Source organism: Dermacentor albipictus, chromosome 5 (genome assembly GCF_038994185.2).
Source record: "Dermacentor albipictus isolate Rhodes 1998 colony chromosome 5, USDA_Dalb.pri_finalv2, whole genome shotgun sequence".
Lineage (NCBI taxonomy): Eukaryota > Metazoa > Arthropoda > Arachnida > Ixodida > Ixodidae > Dermacentor > Dermacentor albipictus.
In genome coordinates this window covers 91,788,973-91,803,530 of record NC_091825.1, presented here as the reverse complement: position 1 = coordinate 91,803,530, position 14,558 = coordinate 91,788,973, and positions in this window count along the sequence as shown.

Sequence of the window (14,558 nt, the reverse complement as noted above, 5' to 3'; positions counted from 1 at the left end):
TGTTATTTGTTTTGAAAGCAAACAAAAGTGACCTTTTATAAACGAGGAATGCGTTTGATTGGGTTCTTCAGGCAACCCTGCGGGTCACTGCTTGATCACATCAGGAGATTTCAATAAAACATTGGAATAGATTTAAGCTATGGGGCCAAGGGTACTGACAGAAAGAGATAACAGCTAGAGTTCGTGCGTGTCAACAATTATGCAGCATGTAAGCACGTTTGCACAAACAATCTAATCCTATTGCATAGTGCGACAGATGTAATAGTGACACAGACATAAGCTTTCTTTTAAGATAGTTAGCATTGTTTGGGAGCTCCCCCTCTCCCCCTTGTTGTATGACATACGTATCTTGCCTCCATCATGCCAACTTTGGTCACTAGTGAGCACAGGTCGGCAAACTCCCTCATGAGTCGACTCACTCAGACTCAGACCGGCCTTTGAGTCTAAGTATGAATCATCATCATCATCATCATCATCATCATCATCATCATCATCATCATCATCATCGTCGTCGTCGTCGTCGTCGTCGTCGTCGTCGTCGTCATCATGATCATCAGCCTGGTTACGCCCACTGCAGGGCAAAGGACTCTCCCACACTTCTCCAACTACCTCGGTCAAGTACTAATTGAGGCCATGTTGTCCCTGCAGGCTTCTTTATCTCATCCACCCATCTAACTTTCTGCCGCCCTTGCTACGCTTCCCTTTTCTTGGAATCCAGTCCGTAACAATTAATGACCATCAGTTACCTTCCCTCCACATTACATGTCCTGCCCATGTCCATTTCTTTTTCTTGATTTCGACTAAGATTTCATTAACTCGCGTTTGTTCCCTCACCCAAGCTGCTCTCTTCTTACCCCTTAACATTACACGTATCATTCTTCTTTCCATAGCTGGTTGCATCGTCCTCAATTTAAGTAGAACGCCTTTCGTAAGCCTCCAGGTTTCTGCCCCGTACATGAGTACTGGTACGACACAGCTGTTATGCAGTTTTCTCTTGAGGGATAATGGCAACCTGCTGTTCATGATCTGAGAATGCCTGCCAAATGCACCCCAGCCCATTATTATTCTTCTGATTTCAGTCTCATGATCCGGGTCCGCGGTCACTACCTGTCCTAAGTGTACGTATTCCCTTACCACTTCCAGTGCCTCGGTACCTATCGTAAACTGCTGTTCTCTTCCGAGACTGTTAAACATTCCTTTAGTTTTCCGCAGATTAATTTTTAGACCCACCCTTCTGCTTTGCCTCTCCAGGTCAGTGAGCATGCATTGCAATTGGTCCCCCGAGTTACTATAAGCAAGGCAATATCATCAGCGAATCGCAAGTTACTATGGCATTCTCCATTAACTCTTATCCCGAATTATTTCCAATCCAGTTCTCTGAATACCTCCTGTAAACACGCTGTGAATAGTATTGGAGAGATCATATCTCCCTTCCTGACACCTTTCTTTCTTGGGGTTTCGTTGCTTTCCTTATGGAGGACTATGGTGGCTGTGAAGCCGCTATAGATATCTTTCAGTACTTTTACATACGGCTCGTCTACACCCTGATGCCGTAATGCCGCCATGACGGCTGAGGTTTCGACTGAATCAAACGCTTTCTCGTAATCAATGAAAGCTATATATATATGGGTTGGTTGTATTCTGCACATTTTTCTATGACCTGATTGATGGTGTGAATACGGTCTATTGTTGAGTAGCCTTTACGGAATCCTGCGTTGTCCTTTGGTTGACAGACGTTTAAGGTGTTCCTGATTTTATTTGCGATTACCTTAGTAAATCGTTTCTAGGCAACGCACAGTAAGCTGATTGGTCTTAATTTTTCAAGTCTTTGGCATCCCCTTTCTTATGCATTAGGATTATTTTAGCGTTCTTCCAAGATTCCGGTACGCTCGAAGTAATAGAGGCTTTTAGCTTGTACGCTATTCCGGTAAACGGGAGCGGTTTGGGCGGATTTCCGGATGGTCGGCGCGTAAACGTGAGCGGCCGCAGCGGTGAAGCCGCCTGGTGTTGTAGAGCTCAACCAGACAAACGCAGAGCTGAAACTGCAGTAACTCACCATATCCTGCTTCGCCACTCGTGCAAATTTTAGGCAGCGGCGTAATTGTGAACACGATTACGCCACTGTTGAAAATTTACGCCAGCACCTAAGCAGAATATAGCAATTAGCTCTGTGTTTGTGTGGTTGGGCTTTGCGCCACCAGCTGGTGCCACCAATCTGGCCGCTCACCTTGACGCCCCCGCTAAACCGGAAAACCGCCCGCGCTTGCCCGAATACCGGACACGCTAAAAGTCTCTAATGAGGCATTGCGTATACAGGGTGGTTAGGTTTTCTAGAACAATCTGCCCATGATCCTTCAACAAATCTGCTGTTACCTGATCCTCTCCAGCTGCCTTCCCCCTTTGCATTGCTCCCAAGGCTTTCTTCACTTCTTCCGGCGTTACTTGTGGGATATCAAATTCCTCTAGACTATTCTCTCTTCCATCATCATCATGGGTGCCACTGGTACTGCATGAATCTCCATAGAACTCCTCAGCCACTTGAACTATTTCATCCATTTTATTAATGATATTGCTGGCTTTCTCTGTTAACGCATACATCTGATTCTTGCCCATTCCTAGTTTCGTCTTCACTGCTTTTAGGATTCGTCCGTTCCTGAGAGCATGTTCAATTCTATCCATATTATACTTCCTTATGTCAGCTGTCTTATGCTTGTTGATCAACTTGGAAATTTCTGCCAGTGATATTCTTGCTGTAGGGTTAGATGCTTTCGTACATTGGCGATTCTTGATCAGATCTTTCGTCTCCTGCGATAGCTTACTGGCATCCTGTCTAACGGAGTTACCACCGACTTCTATTGCACACTCCTTAATGATGCCCATAAGATTGTCGCTCATATCTTCAGCCCTAAGGCCCTCTTCCTGAGTTAAAGCCGAATACCTGTTCTGTAGCTTGATCCGAAATTCCTCTATTTTCCCTCTTGCCGCTAACTCATTGATCCGCTTCTTATCGGTGCGAATCAGCCCGACTGAATAGAATCTTGGCGAGTCTGAGTCTGAGGGAAAGCCGCTGAGCACAGTTTTTGTGAGTTTGAGTCCGAGTGACCCTAGCTCGGTAGAATTTCGATTAGTCTGTCTCTTAATCAGCCCGACTGACTAAAATCTGTGTGAGTCTGAGCCCGAGCGCGCTCTAAACAAGAAAAAAGATAATAATAGTTTGTAAGTAAGACTGAGTGAGTTCCCTTCATTTTGCCGATCTATGCTGGAATGTGCGATTGGGTATGGCACAGATTCAGGCACCCAAGCTGGTATGAAACGGGTTACATGCCGACATCATGCCGACCTAAATTTATCCGGTCCTGGGAGGAATGCAACCCGTGTCGCACAGCTACCTGGAGCGTAGCAGCCCGACGCTTCAACGAGCCGGGACACGAGTGCGCGCGGCCAGCGTGTAGACCATTCTTAGCGTTGGTCACAACGGTGCGTCACGCATCTCGGAGGCCTGGTGCGGTCTTCGCGACGTCACCTTTAAATAGTGCAGCGCGTCCAGAGGGAAGCGCGAGAGAGGAGTCCGGCTGCAGCAAACGGCTCACACGCACATGGAGTCCACTGGTGAAATCTTGGAGGCCACACAAAGACCTTCGCGCGGACTTCGCGGTGGTGCCACTAGATGGCACAGCATCTTCAGAGAAAAGGGTGATAAAGGAGGCCGGCCTTCCCACGTGCTTTGACATTTCATGCTATTTAATAAACACTCTGCACTTGTACACATCACAACACTGTCTCTGCCTCCTTACTTCTATCATTATGTTAATCGTATTGATCAACGCAAAACTCATCATCAGCAATTTCACAATTACTATAAGAGACATTGCTAATTGCATTAACGTAACCAATAATATGCAAATGACAATGCGCCGCAAACTCTTGTAATGCAAGATGCTTGATGTAATAAATAATTTTTTTTTTGCTTCTCCACTTGTCGTCCACACGCCCATCAGTGCGAAAGAGACCAAGAGAGATAAAAAGAGGCAGGTGTGTGTGGCTAACGCACACGTGGGGAAAGGAAAGAAAGGACAATGAGAGTTTGTGTGCGTGCACCCGAAGAAGAGTGTTCACTCATGTATACATATAATCACAAGCGCTCGTCTAGTCCAGTTTCTTTCAAAAAGCGCATCAGCGCTTTGATGGCCTTGTGCATAATGGAGCTCTTTCTTCTTCGAAAGGTCCAAGGAGCTTTACGTCCGAGAAAATTGCGTCGTCTAAGCGATCGAGACTAGTACGACTGGCCAGGGCGGAATGGGTAGAAACAAAATTCAAAGTAAAGTAAAAACAAATTTGTTTTGGAAACACCCTTATCTTGAGATGGCAACCCCATATGAAATACATGTTTGATACCCTTGGTCTCCACTGTACCTTCTACGCATCACGGGTACCCAGTACATGCTTCTCGCACCCAGTGAGGCGTGCAGAACAGACATGTTGCTGGTAATATGCCAATTTAGGTGAAAACAGAAGGAGACGGAGGAAAACACTATTGTTTGACCCCTTTGGTCCAGTTGCCATTATTAGTAAAGCTGGCTATGCTCGGTTGCGAATAGGTAAGTCCGTGGCCAATTCTCCACCATGAGGTAGCAGACGGGACACACCAGGAAAGGCAAAACACGTGGCGCAGGTCTTCGGTTGGTGTGGCAGAGAAATGCGATGGTTCCATGCTTGTACACGTTCCAATACTTTTGGACCGGTGGAACCATTCAATAGCCACAAATAGCACTGCCAAACAGTGTGGATCAATATTGCGTCGTTTTAGAAGAAACTTCATTTCGGGAGCGCGTAACTAAACGGATGCTGAAATCCTTAGGCTTATCTAAATCAGCTCATACAAAGAAAACTAAAATCTGGTGAATATAGGTCGCAGATTTTTATTTGCGGCAAGAATTTTTTTTAACAAAAATTGAATTACGTGTCCGATCATGGGTTTGAACCCCAGGCCCCAGCTCAGCAGCCCGATTTTCTAACCACGAGACCACAATGGTATGGTATGGTATGGTAAAACTTTAATGAAGTCCTGCAGGTCGTGAGTCTTCACGAAGCGGGCCGCTCCCACGTGGGAACCGGAAGGGCGAGCCTCGCGGCCGCATCGTGGGCCTGCTTGACAGCCCAGAGTTGGTCAGCCAGAAGAGGGCTGCGGAGAACCGCCTCCCATCTGGCCGAGCTGTTAGCGATGATAGAGCGTGACCGGGCACACCGCCAGAGCATGTGGTCTAACGTGGCTATTTCTCCACAATCGTGGCAGGTAGCATTGGTGTAAATATCCGGATAGATTTTATGTAAAAGCGACGGATTGGAATAGGTAGTCGTTTGTAGTAGACGGAGCGTTAATGCTTGAGCTCTATTTAGGCGCGGATGAGGAACAAAGTAGGTTCTACGGCTGAGATAGTAGTGTTTAGTAATCTCGTTGTAGGTGGAGGGCGTGTCCCTGTTCTCTGGGAAGTCGGCTTCCGATGGGTCGAGGGTAGCGCGGTGGGCAAGTTCACGCGCAGCCCCATGAGCCGACTCGTTGAGGTTGGGAGGAGCACCCTTTATCTGACCCTGGTGTGCGGGAAACCAATAAATGAAGTGGTGCATGATTGCCTTGCCCCCAATAAGTCTGAGGGCCTGTTTGGAAACGATGCCTTTTTCAAATGCTCTGGGTGCAGATCTTGAATCACTATAGATGAAATCCCGCGAGCTATCCAGCAGGGCTAGTGCAATAGCCATTTGTTCAGCTATTTCGGAGTCCATCGTCCGAACCGAGGCAGCATTGGTGATTCCTTGCCGACCATCAACAGCGACGATGGTGAACGCCCGACGTCCCTTACAAGAAGCGGCATCCACAAAGCTCACCTGTCGCTGATCACTGTGGCACTTTTTTCTCTGTATTACAAGGAAAACCAAACATAGAAACAGCACAAACAGAAACTCAAAAAGACCACTCCTTACATAAAATACCTAAATACCACGCAAGCACACACTCATTCAGTATCTCTCTCAAATCTTGCAGATGCTCCTGAGAAGCATGCAGACATTTTACATGCAGACTGCAGACTCCCGGAAAAAGAATGTCGTAGATCTAGGGCTTTCAGGCTGCACTGAACACGTGCTGGTGGGCGAGTTGGTTATGCATGACTACAACAAAGGTGCCAAATAAAACAACGCACGAAGGAAGGAGACACGAGCCAACCAGGTAGGCGCACTAACAACTGAGCGTTTTATTTCTTGACACAGGAATAAATACCTACTGTCAAGGATGAAACCAACAAGAAGAAACAGGGCCGTCATCTGCATCGCAAAAGGAAACCACAATACAGAACGACTTCTAAGCCCTTTGAGGCGGCTGACCTGATAATGAAAACTGCTGCGCAGCCGATGCACACATGACTTGTCAAGAGCGTTGGTTAGGGATTATTGAATGATGCCTCTTTTTGTTACTTTTGAGTGAGCTGAATGGTAGAAGAGGGTGGGTTTGCTAGCCCTTGGCTTGAACTGCCAGCACACAAGACACGATGAGAAAGTAATCTCCAAATCTAAAGATCTTAAACAGTTATCGACCGGAAGCTCGTGAGTCAGGGTAAGAGGGTGCAAGGCTGTTTGAAACTCTGACAATACTAATGATGACTGGGTCTCCAATTCTGGACAGTCACAATCTAAGAACACTAAAAATCATCCACCAATCTCAAGATCTGCATCACATTTGTCCCCGACAAGCACTGCTTTAACAAGTTCTCTTTTGAAGCTAAAAATATGTCGCTTAAAACAGGGGCTGTACACGAATCTATACACACACCCTCTTTCTGTAGAAATACGTCGTCATTCCATTTTATGTGCGTGGACTTCAGGTACACTACTCAGAACGCTACTGGGAGACTACTCAGAACGCTACTTTGACAAATGCAACACTTGCTGGTGATTTTCTTCGAGACATAATGAATTAATTGTTGACACTTCGGCTCTTATTGAAATAAATACGTTGATAAACCATGTTCATAATACAGTGGCAGACGGAACAGGAACCATCGTCATGGTTATTGCATCGTAGTGTCTTAAGCACCAAGCAGAATGATAAAAAATAACGGACAGTGGTATAGCTTCACTGGGAGATGAAGCTTTTGGAAGGCAACTGAATAACGTAAGTCTCGGCAACTCGGTCATTCATTGTTTGGATTCGGTGCATTCGTGACTTGGGTGAGGCTTTTCCGGTGCCTTTACCTTCGTGGTTTCATTAAAGCCTTTCAGTAGCGAGAAGCGCCATTGTTCATCTTATTCTTTTGTGTACTACTTGACACCTCTAAGACACTGCTCTGGATCTTCCTTCTTTTCTTATTATTTCTCATTGAGTGTGTGGAGGGAAGTGAGGAAAAAAAAAGCCGCGAGGAGATGGCTTTGAAAACCTTACCGAGAATGGAACACCAACTAGTCAAAATTTCATTTATTCAGATGTTGCATCAGTTTGTCCTAACTACTAAACATGTCGGCCCGCCTAAAGGAAGCCTGGAATTCCGCGCCATGGGGAGTTGGCAATGTTTGACAAGTCATTGAATCTGCCACGTGACGTGGGCTATCCGGGATTGTGTGCGCTTTAGGCATTGTTGCACACGATTGAGGCCCGGTATGACGCACGGCAAATGGTGCTCAAAGGCACAGTAGTAAACGTTTTCGCTAAGCGTGCGAATGCCGCTTTTCAGCTATTGGTGGCAAATATATATATTTGAAATAGAAATGCTTCTGGTAAGAAGCCTCAGTTGTGGTATCCGAAGACTCAGCTTTTGCTGCATGTCGGGAAACTTGTTTTTTAGTTCACTAAGACCAGATTATAGTTTATATTTCTGAACGTGGGCGAAAGATACCGAACCGTGCTCCTCACGTGGCCTGACCTTTATAAATGAGCAGATATGGACATGCTGGCCTCTAACATAACCACTCAAGCATCACTGATGAAAAATGTTATTTTATGTTTCTGTTCACCGTGATATAAGTGCAAGAGGAGCGCAAGTCCAATCTACTAAAGACCTTTACTTGTCTGCTCACTGCAGACTATCTTTCATAACTGAGAATTGTAGTAGCCTTTGGTTAGTGCCTACTAAAATTATTAACCTATTTTTCCTCGCTCACTTGACTATCAGTTAAAGAATTAGGAATTAGTTTCGCCTATTTTTCACATTATTTATATTTCATTCTGTAGTCCAGATTTTCTGTGTTTCGTTGTTTACAAGAAGGTACATCATGACATTTCAAGAGCCCCGTAAAAACGACGTTTACATGGTAAAGAAGCGCAAATTTTAATATGAGTACAAATTACTATATATTAAGCAATACATTTTCTAGTGTGGTGGTCCGTGAAAACTTATAAGAGGTTGTACATGTCATTGTTCGCCTATTCGAACGCTAAACACACCGTGATCATGCAGCTGCTCCTCAGTGCATAAAGTCATTCCATATAAGCAGCTTTCATCTTGCCGAGCTAAATACATGCTCAGAAGCTAGGCTTCGCCGCGCCATAATACGTGTTTTCCACGCCACGCGGGCCACGACATTCCACCCGCCTGCGTAGTGTACCTTTAAGGCACCGCTGGCAATTTACAGCACCGTTGGCCATTTACAGCACTGCTGGCCAATTACAGCTGCATCAATACAGCAGCCGTTTCTTTAGTATTCAATTTCACAGCTAGCTAGCGTCGCGCGAGCTTTTATAGCTCTAAGCGTAGTTTCACAAGATACTTCAAAGAATTTCGTGGTAATGTGAAAGTTCAGATCTTTTGCGAAGAGCCTGTTACGCAACTCGAAGTTAAGCGCCACGCATTATGTGAAGAGTGGATTGATTCCATGCACTTAAACTGCAGCTACGAGTGCCCCTACGGCAAGAAAAGAAGCAAGAAATACGAACGAAAATGTAATACCGCAATTTTCGTAGAACAATTAGGGTGCACATGAATGACTCGAGCGAGTCAATCAATATCAATGAAAAATTGGAGGACGCTTAAGCTTCGCCTTCAAGAGTGGAACGCGACAGCATTCCCGTCGACCCGCCAAGTGGTGTAAGACAATGGGCGACAGCGCAGCGACTACGCGCCCCGCATCGGACGCGGTGAGCGTCGAGCAACGCAGCGTTCGGGGCGACAACGAAATGTGCGCCTGAGCAAGCGACGCACGCCTGAGCCTTAGAAACAGCTAGTTTCTAAGGCAACACTGCATTCACTAGAGGCGCTTTTGTACCGCTTTGAAGCATCGAACTCGTGGCTCAGTGGTAGCGTCTCACACTCCGGAGACCCTGGTTCGATTCCCACCCAGCCCATCTTGCAAGTTGTTTTTTAGTCATGAAGTGCCTGCTGGGATTTATCGCTCACGGCCAACGCCGCCGACACCGACGACGCCGGCTTTTCTGCGACACGAGCTCCTTAACGCTGTCGCGTTAAAACATCTACCTTCGTGAAGCTCCACCATTTTGCGGTTAGGTCTGCTAATGTATACGATAAAAAATGCCAGGTCCCTTACCCCTTACGAGAGCAACGGTCAAGATGTAGAGAGAACGAAGTGTAGGCACATAAGATTAGACCTTTAGTGCGGCTATTCCTTGTAACACCAGCCTGATAAAATGGGGCTTTGAGTCATAACTAGTTACGCTCTAGCAGGTACCACTTCATAATATGTATATAGTCAGGCCTATGTACATGGAAGATATTATATTCGCTTAGCTGGTTAACATATGTTGTTCCCGCAAGACGGGATGTGCGCATGCATTTTGAAGTCTGCCAAGTCATTACAGAGAACCGCCTATCATGAGCATTTTTTAGGAGTGAGCAAAACTCATCGGTTAATTTAAACGAAAACGAAGTGCCAGGTGCATAAGTGGAACCTTTGGACGTGATGGTGAACATTGTGTCCTGACCGCATCCATATTGCTAGGTGCTTTAAGAAGAGGCAGAGCTTAGAATCACTGACTCGAGAGCCAGGACTACTTCGAGCATGTCCTTCATCAAGCTCATCTACGAGTTGTGCCTAAATGCAGGAACAACTGGTTGAAGTGTTGCCCACCTACGAGCTGGCTCCATGAGGTACAAAGCGGGGAAGCCGAACCGTCCAGTTATACATGACCGAGCCTAGGTGCCGGCGGAGCTAGTTCTAGTGCGACATACAAGGAGTAAGTCATCAAGCTCCTTCATCGAGCTGCCTGGGAGACCGGAACGTTGTTAAGTTGAAGAAATTTCGGCTAAGGGGCCATCTATCAGTAGCTTGAGTTCATTTTATGGGGGCGACGAGTGCGGGTGGTTTTCTCAAAGGTAGTTGTAGCCTGGCTTCGCTTGCCCGTACATGATTCCAACAAGCCCTGTCTACAAGGCGTGGTTTTAGAAATTGCAGTGATATTCGGCGCCTTCATGGGCCATTCATGTTAGAACCACTTATTTTGAGAAAAAGAAATGTACTCGTTGTGCTCATCCTCATATACCTCGTGCTGGAGTTTCATTTCAGCTTGTAGGGTTCATTGTAGGCACTATATATGCATCCAGTTTCTTGAACGCCAAGTGGACAAGATTTATCTCGCTCCGTCGACGTTACGCGATTTTTGAGACCATACGCCTTGCTCTTCAAAACAAAAGTGGGCTTTAAATTTATTGCCCAATTACCTTTAAAGAACGGTCATTCTCGGAAAGCTTTAGTCAAAGTTAGCTTCGCTATAATAAAACGCCGGAACGTTTCACTGAGTATAACCTGTGAATATCAATATTAGGATGGTTTTCACTCGCTCTCTCTCCCTCGTTTGTCAACAGCGTTTCCAGTCTCCTCGCATACATTTTATTTTTATTTACCACTTTTTTTACACTATACATTGGAATCGTCTGACCGCTTCACTTTACCTACGCAGAATAACTTGTTTGCGGTCCTGCGCAAGCTGGCAAAAATATCTGCCTTCCACTGGAACATTTCTCTTTACACGCCCAAGCTTGCACGCCTTGACGATGGCCTCGTTTTCGGCTTTTCTTGCGGCCTTTTTCAAGCTGTCTTGTGGCGCCGATCCTGCGAGCAGTCTCCCTTTTAGCCACACTGCTGAATAATGTTCGGCTGGCAGCCGCGCGCTAGACAGTTTAAGTGTTGTCACCTGTTTTTTTTCTGTGAATCAATGTCTCTCTCTCTTTCTCGCTGCTTTTAAGGCAAATATTTGGGACACACGTACTGCACACTAATACTACAGCTACAAATGTTTCGTTAATGGCTCTGTCCTCTACGGAATGACGCAATGAAATAACAAGCACGATCTAACATCATCCCTTCAACAAGTATACGTGGTTTAAACACTCCATTGGTTTAATCAGACAACTAGTTTTCTGAAAGTCTCCAGCTATAGGTTCACACTTACAGTCACTGTGAATGGGCGCTGGATATATCTTTCTTTTTTTATGCAGAGTGTAGTGTCACGAGGCCATGCGTGCGGCGTTAACAAGCTCTCTGTTGAGGACGGCCTCCGATCGCATTTGCCATCGTGCTGGACTAAAACATTAATGTCGACGACCTTTGTCGCCTAAGACTAGTCGACGACGTCCTTGTGCAGTGACGCACATGTCTACCCTCCTGTACAAAGTATGCCTGTGCAAAGCATGCTATCAATTTGCAGCATAAAAAGTTGAGCTTTCTTATAAGAGGCATGATGCGTCGGCTAGTGTAGGAGAACGAGGACAACGTGAAAGAGAATACGCATACAATTTATCCTCGTTTCCCAGGGCTAACAATATCGTGTCATTTACAGTATCAAATAATTCATTGTTCCCGGTTTAAAAGCAAACTGACATTTCCATTAAAGCTAACCCAAAGTAGAAGCCATCACGCACACGAAAGTGCATTCATTTGGCATCGTATACACCTGCCTCGATTCTCTATCGCTCATGTTTCTCCCAACTCAATGTAACTCCATTTTCAATGAGATAGAATCAGTAACTAATTTTTGTTTAACAATGAAGCTCTTCTGCCGTTCAGTACGTCCATTTGTATAGGGCGGACCCAGATCGTATAATGGGTTCCGCGAAATCGCAGCACCGATAGCACTTTGCTGTCTTCTCACGTAAGTACACCGTTGGTGACCATGCCTATGACTGTAGTTGCGACGATGCATATAGCAACCTAAATATTGTGTGCCGCGAGTAGAAGTCAATTGAGTGAATTGAGCCGACAGGGAGGCGAATAAAGCACACCTGCTCCTGTGTCGAACCAACCAACTCGCGTTCATTTCCCTTAGCCTTCCTACCCATATGCTCACGCGCTGTTGTACGAGTGTGTGTGAAGGCCACAGTCGCCTAATTAAACGGCGAAAGGCGTGGTCTACAGCGTGCGGTGACGGCACACCGACCCGCCCACGTTGGGTGACAACTGATGAGTGCAGTGACAGATGCACCAGCGTGCAACTCGAAGAGAATTTACATATGCGCGAACCAATCGCGGTCGTTCATTTCGGTGACGTCACGATGAGCGGAGGCGAACTTTTTCTCCAATAGGGGAGTCTCCCAGGAACTGCTTTTCACCGCGGAGGCGCACATGGGGATGGTGCAGCGCAGTTTCTTGGACGGAACGCTACTGAACACTTATACTATATTTGATATATAGCAGGCGACGCCATACGAAAAGGAGAGACTTCTCTCGAAGTTCACCTTCGTGACCGAAAAGTAGCGCGCACTTATAAAATAAAGCTTTTCGTATGCGTCGTCAAATTCAATGTAACTTGACGCCTTACACATTACCCTCTGAAAATATATTTATTTATTGCTTGGAAGACTTCGCACAGCTTTTTTATTTTTATTTTTATTTCAAGAAACCCCTAAAGGCCCTCACAACGAGGGTATTACATAGGGGGTGACAAAAATTCTACAAGCAACCCAGAGAAGCGTATTCAAGGAATAGGCAAAGAATAATAATAAAAAAAAACAGAACAACAACACTCAATGAGACATAATGAAAAAAAAAACGCAACGTAGTAAACAGAACACAAAAAAATGTATATATATTAAAAATCAAACACAGTGTGGTAATGGAACAAAACTAGAAAAAAAGCTACTCATCACATTCATTTTTTAGAAGTTCATGAAACTTGGACGAATTCATTTCAGTTGCGATTGAAGCAGGCAGCTGGTTCCACTCAATAATTGTTTTGGGTATGAATGATTTCGCAAAAGATGAAGTGCGGCAAATGATGCGTTTGATCTTGAAAGGATGGTCACGGCGTGGAAAGACCGCCGATGGTGATTGAAAGAAATCGTCATGAAGCAACGGATGATGGTAAATTTTGTGAAAAAGTGTTAAGCGAGCAAGTTTGCGACGATGGGAAAGGTTATCAAGACCAGCACGAGCCTTTAACAATGTGACGCTAGTGAAACGTGAGTAATCTGAAAAAATGAAACGAGGAGCACGGTTCTGCAGGGATTCGATGTTATCTATGAGGTAGGTTTGATCCGGGTCCCATATGGCTGAAGCGTACTCGATTTTCGGACGGATTAGGGTGATATAAGCAAGTTTACGCACAGGCGCTGGAGCGTGTCGAAGGTTACGTTTTAAGAGGCCAAGAGAACGGTTAGCAGCTGCTAAAATCAGATCGATGTGATAGTTCCAGGTTAAGTCGGACTGAAGGTGAACCCCTAAATATTTGTAAGTAGAAGCTGTCTCAACTGTTACGTGATTAATAGTGTATGCAGTTGGGATGCCGGAAGAGTTTCTTGTAAAGGAGACCAGCTTTGTCTTAGAGTGGTTTAGCATCATTAGCCACGATGAACACCAAGTGTTAATTGAATCGAGGTCAGTTTGTAAAAATTGGTGGTCAGTTTCACATTTAATGGCTCGGTACACAACACAGTCGTCCGCGAACAGTCTGATTTGGGAAGATACACAATTGGGTAGGTCATTAATAAATATTAGAAAGAGCAGGGGACCAAGCACGCTCCCCTGGGGTACACCGGATGTGACTTGAGCCATCGAAGAGTTAGAACCATTAACAGCTGTGAACTGAACGCGAGATGAGAGGAAGTCTTTAATCCATGCTAAAACCTGAGGGTGAACATTGAGATGCGATAACTTGAGTAGTAGTCTATGGTGGGGGACCCGATCAAATGCCTTAGAAAAATCGAGAAACAAAGCGTCGACTTGAAACCCGGCGTCTACTAAAGTAAATAAGTCGTTAGTAAATCCAGCAAGCTGAGTGTCGCAAGAAAATCCCTTGCGAAAACCGTGCTGATATTTATATATGATGTTGTGATCTTCAAGATAAATAATGATATGGGTGTGTATGACATGTTCAAGGAGCTTTGAGAAGGTGCAAGTCAGTGAAATGGGTCTAAAGTTTAGGGGATCAGAGCGGCTGCCAGATTTGAAAATTGGGATTACTTTAGCTACTCGCCAGTCATGAGGGATGCAGCCAGATGATAAAGACTGAGAAAAAAGTGCAGAAAGGACTTGAAAAATACTCTGAGATATATTTCGAAGAATTTTGTAGTTAAAGCCAAGCGGGTCGGTGCTTGTAGTATCTTTAAGGTTATTTAATAAAGAAA